The sequence below is a fragment of the Pelophylax lessonae genome (genome assembly GCF_965119305.1).
Source record: "Pelophylax lessonae genome assembly, chromosome: 8".
NCBI classification, from domain to species: Eukaryota; Metazoa; Chordata; class Amphibia; order Anura; family Ranidae; genus Pelophylax; species Pelophylax lessonae.
The window spans coordinates 158,220,421-158,233,692 of NC_138775.1; the positions used below are offsets into that span (position 1 = coordinate 158,220,421).

The following is a 13,272-nucleotide window of genomic DNA, read 5'->3' on the forward strand; positions in this document are numbered from 1 at the left end:
CTTAGGACTACTCGATCTGCAAAAATTATCAAAAAAGGGTCTGAAACTGAGAGGGCCTGGATCTCACTGATCCTTCTGGCCGAGGTTATTGCTATCAAAAAGATAGTCTTCAAAACTAAATTCTTCAGAGAAGCCTCTTTTAAAGGTTCAAAAGGAAACTTAGTCAGACCTTGTAACACAATGGTCAAATCCCATTTGGGAAATACTTTAAGGGCTATAGGCCTATTGCGGGCTAATGCCTTGAAAAATCTAATGATTAGAGTCTCTTGGGACAAAGTCTTTTCGAAAAAAACTGAAAGTGCCGCTACTTGCGTTTTTAAAGTGCTTGCTGCTATTCCTTTCTCCATTCCCTCATGGAGGAACTCTAGCACTGAAACTAAATTCTTTAATTCCAAATTCTTTCTGGAACACCAGAAGTTATATTTTCTCCAGACTTTCATGTAAATATCCCTAGTCACCTTCTTCCTGCTGGAGAGAAGGGTAGAGATAACTTTTTCAGACAGGCCTCTGGCTCTTAAGAGGTCTTCCTCAGTAACCACGCTGTCAGTTGTAGGCAGTCCAGTTTCGGATACACCAGGTTCCCTTGTGTCAAAAGATCTCTCCTGGACGGGAGTCTCCAGGGAGGTTCTGAGGCAAGATTCAGCAGGAGGGCGAACCAAGGTCTCTTTGGCCAATAAGGTGTAATCAGAATCAAGTTGGTCTTTTCTTCCCTGAATTTTTTGAGAACCAACGGAATCAGCTGGAATGGAGGGAATGCGTAAGACAAAGGGAAGTCCCATGGATGAGCTAGAGCATCCAGGCCCCAGTCCTGATCCTCCCTGTGTATGGAAAAGAATCTTTGGACTTTTGTGTTCTGTTGACAAGTGAACAGATCTATTTGGGGGAGACCCCAAGCTTCCACAATCTGCGTAAATACTTCTTGGTTCAGACTCCATTCTGATTCCAACACCTTTCTCCTGCTCAGCAAATCTGCTAGAAGGTTTTGCGATCCCTTTAGATGCACCGCTGTCAGAGAGGCTAGATTTTAGCTGTATTGCCAGGTCTGATAGCTGTCTGCTTCTTGTGCCTCCTTGCTTTGACACATAGGCCACCGCTGTCATGTTGTCCGATAGAACTTGCACATGATGGCCCTTGACTGTCTGTTGAAAGGACCAAAGACCCAGAAGGATGGCTTTCAACTCCCGCCAGTTGGATGATTTCCTGGACTCTGCTTTGGACCATGTTCCTTGCATTGTCCGACCTTCCAAGTGGGCTCCCCAGCCCCACGCACTGGCATCCGTGGTCAGACGTTTGTTCGTCTGGAAAGTCCATTACAGACCTTCTTCCAGATTTCTGGAATTTCTCCACCACCACAGAGATCTTTTTGCTTTCGTGGTGATTCTGATGGATTTCTCCAGATGTTCCGGATATGACCAACTCTGCAGGATGTCTCTCTGGAGAAGACGGGAATGCAGCCTTGCCCACTGTACTGCAGGGATAGCATCTGTGAGCAAGCCCAGTAACTTGATGATTGGTTTGCAACCGGGCAACTGCGTTCTGAGTTTTCACAATCTTCTCTTGAGGTAGAAATACCTTCTGGAGGACCGAATCTATTCTGTATCCCAGAAATTTTATCTGCTGAGATGGAATCAAGCTGGACTTCTCCAAATTCATGAGCCACCCCAGACTCTCTAGGTGGTCCTGTGTCTCCTGGAGGTGTACCAACGCCTGGCTCTTGGATTCTGCAAAAATTAGCAGATCGTCCAGATAAGGGACAATGGACATACCCCTCAGCCTTAACGGCTCTAGGGCATCCGCCATCACCTTGGTAAACACCCTTGGAGAAGATGAGAGGCCAAAGGGGAGGGCCCTGAACTGTAGATGCCAGACTTGATTCCTCCTCTGTGGACCGGAAGCGGAAGCGCCGACCTTGCGACCTGCCTCTGACCCCTGCGTGCAGTGCGGTTGGAGCTATCGCCGCCACGCCCCCACCAGAAGTCCCGTCCACCGGAAGTGACGCCGCGTGTCCCCGGGATCAGAGTCCGAAAGTGCGGGAGATTCGAATGCCAAAAGCGGCTCCCCGCCTGCCGACCGGCCGAAGCGCGGACCTCTGACACCCGGACCGGATCCTCCGATGGGACTCAGCTCCCCTGAGCGAGCAAGATGAGAGGCTCCGGAGCGTACCCCCTTTGACAACTCCAGGGAGGGGAGCTGGGATAGTTTGTATGGCTGAATTTGCACCGCAATCGCACCCAACTCGCACAGGACCTTTTTTTTGGTCCGCAGCAGAATCGGATCGCATGGTGGTTCACACTAGTGTGATCCGATTCTGTGCAAACTTTCAGATCGTACTGTGATATGCGATCTGACCTGGGGGTGTTGTTAACTTTTAATCGACACCTCCAGTGTATCGCATATGTCAGTGTGAACTGCCAGGGGTGCGGATGTGATGCGGGAACACGCTGTATATTCGCAGTGTTGCCGCATCGCACAAATGTGAACCAGCACTTAAAGATGACTGCATGTTGTAAACAGTCATTATGCCCAAACACAAAGATGTATTCATTAATGTACAAAAAAAGTTTGTTTCCCTTTTTTGCCTTTTTGACTTATTTTGAATTGAAAAAAAACATACTACAAATAGGGTTTTTTAAAAATAGACAGCAACATACTGTAAGCACATGCCTTTGAAACTAACAGTTCTTGTATGAGCATCAAAAATTATGAAAATAACAACTTCCAGAGCAAAGTACAGTTCACTGTAATATGAAACACATTTGGCTATTATTGCAAACCTATAGATAAATTACTGTATATGTGAACCCTCTTCTTGTAAAACAACCTATTCAGATTAAAATAGAAATGAAAAGCAAAATATTTATGTATACATATAAAAACATAATAATTACATTTTCCCCTTTTTAAAGTGATCACATAACCTCTGTTCTCATCTGCATACTGTAAGAAGTATAGAGAACTGGGGGAGGAGACACTGAAGCATACTGATCTTCCCAGTGAATGGCTTTGCAGAGGGTGGGGCGTGTCAGCAGAAGTCTAATCATTGGAGCAGAGCAGGTTGAGCTCTTCGCACAGCTATAAAACTGACCGTGCTGTGCTCTCATGCTTAGTGTGGTCAGTTTTTATTAGGAAAGCAGAGGGGCTGGCAGGAACACCAAGGATTTCACATAAAGGAAGCAATACAAAGAGAACAGGAAAGTTTTTCATACAAGTTCATGGTACAGCAGGCACATATCAGGAATATGAAATGTTGGGTTTAAATACAGCTTGCATAAATGTTTACATTACAGGACAATTATTTTGGTTTATTGTACTCTTCTAAAACTAAATGTGGGTTATTTCTTTTACACAGGTAAAAAATGTAGTAAACCTAACATACAAAATGGATATATCGAAGACTGGCGATACCGTTTCCCAAAAAGTCCGGATTCCTATTTTAATTCGATTTATTATTACTGTGATTCTGGGTTTCTATCTCCAGACAAAGTACACTATGCAGAAACAACTTGTACAAAAACTGGATGGAATCCTGAGCCAAGGTGTTATAGTAAGTAAACTCCTAAAACTTAATGTAGACATTGTATGTTTTTCATCATTGCAGTCAGACATTGTATGATTAACAGGCTTTGCCTTTCGAAAGTATTTTGGAACTGCCATTTCAACTGAATTTATTTAGAGAAGTTTTATTCACTTACATAATTATTAGTCTTTTACTCTGAGTGGTGCTGTAGATAGGCACTCCATTAAGGCTGAAGTAATGTTATGGACCCTACTGAAATCATTTTGAGGATCTCCGAGCAGTTGTCAATATCAACCCTGGGTATGGAAATCTCTCTGGTGATGGTTTTGTAATTATGTCTAAAGAAACCATACTCATGCATGACCAATAGAATTTTGGCAGGGAGCTGATTAAGAGGACCAAAACCATGAAAGCGGTGTCTAGAAAGGCAAGTGAAAGGATATTAGATAGTATTGCCTGTGGACTCCCTGCAGCTGATCTTCCTGACTTGCTTAATTTTACCATATGTGTATTTTAAATGATAGCAACCGAATATCAACCAAAAATCCAGAAAAAAACATAAAACATATGTTATAAATTAAGTTGCAGTTCAGTGAGTGAGTATTTGATCCCCAAGCAAAATATGACTTAGTACTTGGTGGAGAAACACTTGTTGGCAAGCAGAGAGGAAAGACATTTCTTGTAGTTGGTGACCAGGTTTGCACACATCTTAGGAGGGATTTTGGTCCACTTTTCTTTAGAGATCGTCTTTAAATACTTAAGGATTCTTGGTTGTGGCTTGGTAACTCAAAGTTTCAGCTCCCTCCATAAAATTTCAATAGGATTAAGATTTGAAGACTGGCTAGGCTAGTCTATGACCTTAATGTGCTTCTTCTTGAGCCACTGCTTTGTTGCCTTGGAGGTACGTTGTGGGTCATTGTCATGCTGGAAGACTTATCCATGTCCAATCTTCAGTATTCTGGCTGAGGGAAGAAGGTTCTCAGTTCTCTGCTTCAGTGTAGGGATGATGTTCTTAGGCTCTTAGTCAACATTTTTCTTCCTCCAAACACAGCAAGTCGAGTTAAAACCAAAGACCCCAAAATTTTGGTCTCCTCTGACCACAGCACTTTCTCCCAATCTTTCTCTGAATCATTTTGATATTCATTAGCATGACTGAACATGTGCCTTCTTTGTGTTACAATGACAAAACACGTGTTTTCTGTGCGGGTTGCTGCATGTTTGGAAACCCAGGGATGCAAATGCAGCCTAAATTGCAATGCAAGCACAACCCACGTTTTTGCATGTTTTCTAAGTGTACAGCAAAGTGTATATTTTCTTTGTTAGCTGCCGTGTGCTCGGAAACACACAGCCTAAATGGCAATGCAAACTTAGACTCGATGCATGTTTTCAACACGCACAGCAAAGTGCATGTTTTCTGTGTGAGTTGCGCTTTTATAAATGCGCAAAAGCGAACGCATGCATTTTGGAAATGCATGGCAACACACACGACCTTTGCATTGCCAATTAGGCAGCAATTGCATCTGCGTGTTTCTGAAAGTAAAACTCGCACAGAATGCGTGCTTTGCTGTGCGTTTTGAAAAGTGGAAATCATGTGTTTTCCATGTGGATTGCCCCACATTCGGAAATGTAAAGATGCTAAGGTAGCCTAAATGGTAACACAAGCATGCCATGCATTTTCGAAACACATTGCAAAGCATGCATTTTTGTGTGGGTTGCCATGCTTTCAGAAATGCTCAGATGAGAACGCAGCCTAAATGGTAATTAAAACATGACGCACATTGCCACATGTTTTTGAAATGCACGGCAAAGTGTGCTTTTCTTGTGGGTTGTCTTGCATTTGGAAATGCATAGATGCAAATAAATAATAACACAAGCACGACTCAGGCTGCCACGCGTTTTCAAGACGCAAGGCAAAGTGAACATTTTCGGTACAGGTTAACGCATGTTTACAAAAGCGCACAGATACAAATGTAGTCTAAATGGCAAGGCAAGCACGATGTGCATTTCCACACATTTTTGAAACGCACAGCAAAGTTTATGTCTTCTGTGTGAATTGCTGCATGTTCTGAAATGCACAGATGTGAATGCAGCCTAAACAGAAGTAGCATTTTAGAAAATGCATGGTAAAACACATCACGCTTGAGTTGCCATTTAGACTTTGGTTTGCATCTGCGCATTTCCAGAGATGCAACTAGCACAGAAACCGCTTTAGCTGTGCGTTTTGAAAAAAAGAAAGCACTTCCCATGTGGGTTGCCAAGCTTTCGGAAATGCATAGATGCTAATTTTTCCTAAATGGTAATGCGAGCAAGTGAAAACACATGCCACGGCATGCATTTTCTTGCTGGTATCCATACGTTCAGAAATGCGAAAATGAGAATGCAGTCGAAATGGTAACAAGTGTGATGCACATTGCTGCGTGTTTTCAAAATGCATGACAAAACGTGCATTTTCTAGCAGGTTGCCATGCATTCCGAAATGCACAGATGCAAACAAATGATAAGGCAAGCATGATGCGTGTTGCTGCATATTTTCAAAATGCATGGCAAAGCATATGTTATCTTGCGGGATGCTGTGGGTTTGGAAAGGCGCAGATACGAAAGAATGGTAACGCAAGTGGGGCATGGCAAAGCACACATTTTCTGTGCGGGTTGCCATACATTTGTTAACGCGCAGATGCAAATGTAGCCTAAATGGCAACTCAAGTGAAATGCATGTTTTTTGCATGCTTTTGAAACGCACAGCAAAGCGTGCTCTTTCTGCGCCAGTTGCCGCATGTTCTGAAATGCGCAGATGCCGAGGCAGCCTAAATGGCAACGTAAGTGTGATGTGCATTTCTGCGTGTTTTCCAAACGCTCAGCAAAGTGCTCATTTTCTGTGCAAGTTGCGGTGTATTAAAAATGTGCAGATGCGAATGCAGCCTAAATGGCAACCCAAGTGCAACACGTGTTTTTGCGCATTTTCAAAACACTCAACAAAGCACGTTTTTAGAAGCACACAGATGCAAAAGCACCAAAATGTGAGGCTCCATGACAAGAAAGGTTCTTGAGCTACTTTGGGTCTTTTTTGCCATGACATGCACAGCAGAACTTCTTTCTCAGCTGTATCCCCTGGTGGCTCATTCTTTGTCATGTCATTTTGACTTTTTAATTGGAAAGTCAGGCAGATGACTTATTATGGGCATTGTCCATGTTTACATATTGTTTAAACTGTTTAACCACTTGACCCTTGGAAGGTTTCATACCCTTCCTGACCAGAGCATTTTTGCAATTTGGCACTGTGTTGCTTTAACTGGTAATTGCACAGTTCTGAAACGCTGTACCCAAAAGAAATTTACGTCCTTTTTTCCCCACAAATAGAGCTTTCTTTTGGTGGTATTTTATAACCACTGGGATTTTTATTTTTTGCGATATAAACAAAAAAAAGACTGAACATTATTTTCAAAAATTATATTTCTCTTTTGTTCGTTGAGGGACACAGCTCCATATCTTCTTTGAACCTTGGGTTATGCTGCGCCATACAGGAGTAGGACACTAGGCAGAAAATAATTGACTACGCCCATAGGGCAGTCCTAGGGGATATACTCCCACTTCCTGCTATAGGACTTCAGTTTTTTTTCTGCTAGTCAGGAGTAAGGGCCTAGTTCCTTGCTGGGATCTCTGGTCCTGGCATTTTTTTCCTTTTTTAAACTGAATTTTTTTACTTTATTATTTTCTGAACTACAATCAAGTCTGTTCCAGTGAGAGCTGCAATCAGCTGTTGGACTGGGCGATGCAATGGATATCCTAGATTCTTAAGGTCTTCCCAGTCTGGCCAGCGAGCGTGACCCGACCTGACTGCAGCTCCTCAGCGTACCTTTGGCCCGCAGCACCCCCATTTCAAGATGGTGCAGTGGTCTGCCTAGAGTGGTGCCCGCCCAGTTCCAAGGTGTGGTGAGTAGTGTCTGGTGAATTCTCGGGGTGGGCGTGGGCCTCTCCCGGGGTTGGTAGGCCCCCCATGTGTCCTTCTGACCCAAATAGCCCTCCCCCTCACTATTGGAGTCCCTCTTCAAACCACACCCTCCCCTAGCTCCCCCTTGCCCCCCCCCCCTCCAGGGTGGCCATGCTGTCGACATGTATTGGGGTATTAACTGGTGATGGGGCTGGGGAAAGGAGGAGGCCTGCCCCTGGCTGCTCAGTTTGCGAATTTCTGGGGAAATGGTCCTGGTGAGGGTCCCTGCCAGGGCCCCCCTTGCTGGCTGCATGTACTTGAGGGTCCTCTGAGGGTCCTCTGGGGGTCCCGGGAATCGCACGGGCACCGGCATTTTGCCGTGGATGGCTTCTGTTGGTCCCAGCGGCCATATTTGTGTAGCTCGTGGCCATGTTTTATTCGTTTCCCATTAATTTCAATGCAGCAGCCATTTTCTTTCTTGTAGCCTGTGGAGCAGTGATTCGGCGGTGGGCCTCTAGTGGCAGTGCCTGTGTTTCCTTTTCCTCTCTGATCGCCGCACTGCATGCAGCTTGGCGCTCTGTGTCCCTCCTGAGTCGGTGGTGGTGAGTCTCTGCAGGTGTGCAAGCTCCCTCTTTCTGCTATACTGGCTTTTTTTGGTGTGCTGGGACCTGTGGTAGGGGGTTTTTCACAGTGAATTTTTCCAGATATTGCTGGCAGTACCCAGATTAAACATGGAGTCTCTGGAGCACGTGTTACCACCTGACCCGCTCTCAGAAGCTGCGGGACCCTCAGGGTCTCAATCCGCATTGGTGGCCGTGACGTTGGTCTTGCAGTTACTTGCAGTGTCCAAGTTTGATATGACCCTTCACAATAGGCCTAGCAAAAAGTGCCCCTGCCTTCCCCTGCACCCTCTGTATTCTCAGATTCAGAGGTTGATTTGGCCGCTGTGGATGCGAGTCACCCCAAGAGTCTGCATCCACACCCCCTGAGTGCTCAGTCAGTGAGGATGAATCCTCTTCCACTACGGCCTTGCATGAAAAGGCGCTTGTGGAGGCACTGATTGTATCAGTGCGGGAAACTTTAAGATTGGAGGACACAGCTAATGCTGCGTCAGTGCAATTTGGTACCCACAGACCATCCAAGGCAACTAAGGTATTCCCCTTTCCCACCTATTTCGACGATATTGTGGGAAGTCAGTGGGATTCCCTAAAACGCATGGTCGGGATACCTAAGCCTTTCGCTAGGAGGTATCCGTTTGAGGAGTCCCTTTTAAAAAAACTGACGGTTCAGCCGGTAGTGGATTCTCAAGGTTCCAGGTTAAATAAAGCCACACTGTTACTAGTGGAGGACTCTCCATTCTTTAAGGACCCTGTGGACAAGAGAGCTGAGTCTCTGGTCTGATACCTTTTTACCGTGGCCAGTTCAATTTTGAGGCCGGTGTTTGCCATAACCTTGGTCTCCCAGACCTTAACGGAATGGGCAAAGCTTCTGCGTCAGGATTTGGAAGGGAGTCAGCATTTTTCTGAGCTGACAGAACTGGCGGACCAGTTAGTACAGGGGTTATAGAATATCTGTGATGCCTCTCTGGACACGGCCCCTATAGCCTGTAGGATGTCCGTGACAGCTATGACCCTTGACCGCATGATTTGGCTGAAATGCTGGTCTGCAGACCAGGCTTCCAAAAGGGTGCTGATCGATCTCCCCTTTGGAGGAGACCGCCTGTTTGGAGTTTCCATGGCAGAGATCATTAAAGGTCTTACAGGAGGTAAGAGTACTCTGCTTCCACATGTTACCAAGAGCAAAGAGCCTCGTCGCAAGCGTTGTCCTTTTTTATTGGCCCACAAATGGCCCTTTCGTCCCACGAGATCGCAGGACAAGGGATCAAAAAATGCCTGTAACTTTGAGGGAGGTTCCAAGAGACCCTGGTCTGGTAAGCCAAAAGTGGGTTCCGCTGGTCCCGCAGACAAGTCCACTTCTGCCTGAAGGGGCGCCCTCACCCGTACCTAGGGTGGGTGGACATCTTCGATTCTTTCCAGATCCGTGGACCTCGTTGATTCAAAAGGGTTGATTTGGTTTGGTTGCAAGATTGAGTTTCGGTCCTTGCCTCCAGCAAGGTTCTTCCCTTGCCACTTGTGTCTGTCCCCGGATCATCTGCAAGGTATTATCGGGGCCGTACAGGATCTGTTCTCACAAGGAGTCATTGTACCAGTTCCAGAGTTGGAACATTTGCAAATCTATTTACTGTTCCAAGGAAGGAAGGCAAGCTCCGTCCAATCCTGGATCTCAAGGCCTTGAACAGCTTTGTGCGGGTTCAGAAATTTCGGATGGAGTTTATTTGCACAGTAGTGGAATCGCTTTATCAAGGGGAGTTTCAAGCCTCTATCGATATCAAGGGCGCTTACCTTCATATCCCAATATATGTCGGGCATCAGCGTTTTCTTCGCTTTGCCGTGGGCGAGGAGCACTCTCAATTAGTGGCATTACCCTTTGGTCTCGCCTCAGCTCCTTGGATGTTATCAAAAGTTTTGGCCCCGGTCTTAGCTTTGCTCAGGCAGAGGGAGATCTCGGTACTGGGGTACCTCGATAATCTTCTTCTGGGAGCAGAATCTCCGACTGCCTTAAAGGACCATTTGGATATCACTGTACGAACCTTGCAAGAGTTTGACTGGAAACTGAATTTCAAAAATCGTCTCTGACTCAGTCCAACAAGCTGGCTATCTGGGCCTGACTGGATTCAGCTGCAGCCCAGGTGTTTCTTCTGGAGTCAAAACACCTGAAGTTGCAGCATGTGATTCAGCTCCTGTTATGCCAACGGTGGCCATGTCTCAGGATTTGCACGCAGGTTCTGGGCTTGATGGTCTCCACTTTTGAGGTGGCTCCATTTGCTCAGTTCCATTCCAGACCTCTGCAAAAGGAGATTCTTGCCAAATGGGACAAGAAGTCCCTAGACAATCTGATCCTGTTGAGCCGTGATACAAGGGGGTCCTTGATATGGTGGCTCCACAACCCGGTGCTTCGTCAGCCTCACGTCCCAACCAGAAGGTTCAGAGGTTTGTTGCAAGGTCTTGGGATCCTCTGGCTGATGCCACAGACACTCTGGTGACCCCTTGGGGTCAGTATCGTCCAATATATGTTTTCCTCAACTAAAACTTCTGCTGAGACTTCTGTGCAGATTCCAGGCATCAGGGATTCCAGTCATTCTGGTGGCCCCAGACTGGCCTCGCGGGTCTTGGTATGCAGATCTAGTAAGACTGGTAGCTGATGTCCCTTTGAGATTCCCTCTCACTGGTGCCTCAGTGGGTCCTGAATTTGGTACTTTGGTTCTTCAAAAGCCGCCTTTTGAAAATACTTGTGAACTTCCTTAGACTACTTTGTCACAGAAGGTAGCCTTCTTGGTGGCTATTACTTCTGCATGCAGGGTGTTGGAGCTGGCTGTGTTGTCCTGTCGGTCACCTTACCTGGTGGTTCACAAGGACAAAGTGGTGCTACATCCCTGCCGGTCGTTCCTTCCTAAGGTTGTCTCTTGTTTCCACTTAAATGAAGACATTGTGTTGCCTTCCTTGTGCCCTAAGCCAAGCACCCAAAAGAGATTGCCTTACATTCCCTGGATGTGGTTCAGGCAATCATTGTGTATTTGGCGGCGACTGAGTCGATTCGGAAATTGGATTCCTTGTTTTTCCTCACGGATGGATCTTGTAAGGGGCAGGCGGCATCTGCTGCAACCATTTCCAGGTGGATCAGGCAGATGGTGGTGCAGGCCTATTCCATTAAGGGTCAGGATCCCCCTTTCCCTGTTAAGGCACATTCTACGAGGGCACTTAGTGCCTCCTGGGCCTTCCATCATCAGGCGTCAGTGGTCCAGGTTTGCAAGGTGGCCACTTGTTCATCTGTGCACACCTTCATGAAAATTTTACAAGGTGGATGTATTTGCATCTGCGGATGCTGCTTTTGGCCCCAAGGTTTTGCAGGCCACTGTTGGAGAGACTTTAGCCTCTTGAGGATGTAATTTTTTGTCAGATGAGCTCCGGTTGTACCTCGTTGAGCTCCTGTGTTACCTGGTTGGCTACATTTAGCCTTTTTGGGAAGTATGTTTATTGCTGTTTTTTTTCCCCACCCCTCACTGCTTTGGGACGTCCCAAGGGTCAAAGAAGATATGGCGCTGTGTTCGTCAATGAACGAAAGAGAAAACTGGATTTTTGTCTTACCGTAAAATCCTTTTCTCTGATGTTCATTGACAGACACAGCACCCACCCCTCTGTTGAGTTGGGTTATGTATCCTTCTGATACTGCTTGTTCCAAAACTGAAGTCCTATAACAGGAAGTGGGAGTACACCCCCTAGGACTGCCCTATTTGCCTAGTCCATTCTTTTCCACCTAGTGTCCTACTCCTTTGACCCTTGGGTTATGCTGCCCCCCCCCCCCCCCCACAGAAGATATGGAGCTGTGTCCGTCAATGAACATCACAGAAAAGGATTTTACAGACAGACAAAAATCCAGTTTTTTTACTTTTTATTATGAAAAATATACAATAAACTATATTTTTGACATATATTTAGGCCAAAATGTATTCAGCTACATGTCTTTGGTAAAAAAAAAAAAATCAATCAATAACTGTTTTTTTTAATGATTCGCGCAAAAGTTATAGCGTCTACAAACTGGTGTATTTACTGGAATTTACGCCGCTTTTACTTTCTGACTTCCTATCTCATTTCTTGAGGTGCTAAAATGGCAGGGCAGTACAACACCCCCCCCCCCCCCCAAAAAAAAAAAAAAAAAATACCCCTTTTTTGGAAAGTAGACACCTCAAAGGAATTTGCTGAGAGGCATGTTGAGCCTGTTGAATATTCATTCTTTTTTTTTTTTTTTGTCACAAGTGATTGAAAAATTACAAAAAAATAAAAACACTTTGCAGGCATCATTTTGGTATAACCACTGAAAGTCCAGCAACATACCAGTACATTGCTGGTCCTTTTTGGACATATATTGTAATGTTCTTTTTTTTTCATGCAGCCTGTCAGCTGAGCAAAAGAAGATTACCTAACAGATTCCTCCATACACATCGATCGATGTGGATGAAGTAATCTCTGCCAGAAAAAGTGTGTGGTATGCCCACCATTGGAATACCACCCTGCATCCATCGACTTCTAATGATGGGCATACATGGAATGTTAGGCTGAACGCAAAAAAAAAGAACTTAACAGATTCCTCCATTCACATTGATCGATGTGGATGAAGGAACCTCTGCCAGAAAAAGTGTGTGGTATGCCCACCATTAGAATACCACCCTGCATCCATCGACTTCTAATGATGGGCATACATGGAATGTTGGGCTGACGAAAAAAAGAACTTAACAGATTCCTCCATTCACATCGATCAATGTGAATGAAGAAATCTCTACCAAGAAAAGTGAAAAAAAAAAAAAAATATGCCGAAGCATAGGGGCGATCTACCCTCTGTCTGCCCCAGCCCCTATGCTTCGCCATATATGCTCTTTTTTTTAACTGCAGTTAAAGCGCTGGATTTACTGATTTTGTATTGTGAGAGAAAACCCTGTTGCTGTTAGAATAAACTGCTCAGTGCTGCAGCTGAATGCATACCTGCATAGCAAACAATGGTTAACAATAAAACAAAAACATTGCAGTATAGTATAAAATACATTAAAACACTAAGAACAATAAAATACTTTTTTTTTTAATGGGGTTTTTTTTTTTTTACAATTTTTTTTGTAACTATAAAAAAACTTTAAGCATTCCAGGCTAGGGTCTCTCAAAATGCCATAGCCATCTAACATCTTTCAAGACCCTGTGTAAAAATGTGCCCTAGACTG

The 13,272-nt window shown here is 45.0% G+C and overlaps 1 long non-coding RNA gene across 1 annotated transcript in view; it reads left to right on the top strand.

The window, feature by feature from the left end:
- The first annotated feature begins 3,435 nt into the window (after positions 1 to 3,435).
- The window catches only part of LOC309561253, a 243,060-nt gene continuing 233,223 nt past the window's right edge, over positions 3,436 to 13,272 (top strand). The window contains exon 1 of the long non-coding RNA XR_014225555.1: positions 3,436 to 3,544. This is a non-coding gene — a long non-coding RNA (uncharacterized lncRNA). The remainder of the gene's footprint in view (positions 3,545 to 13,272) is intronic.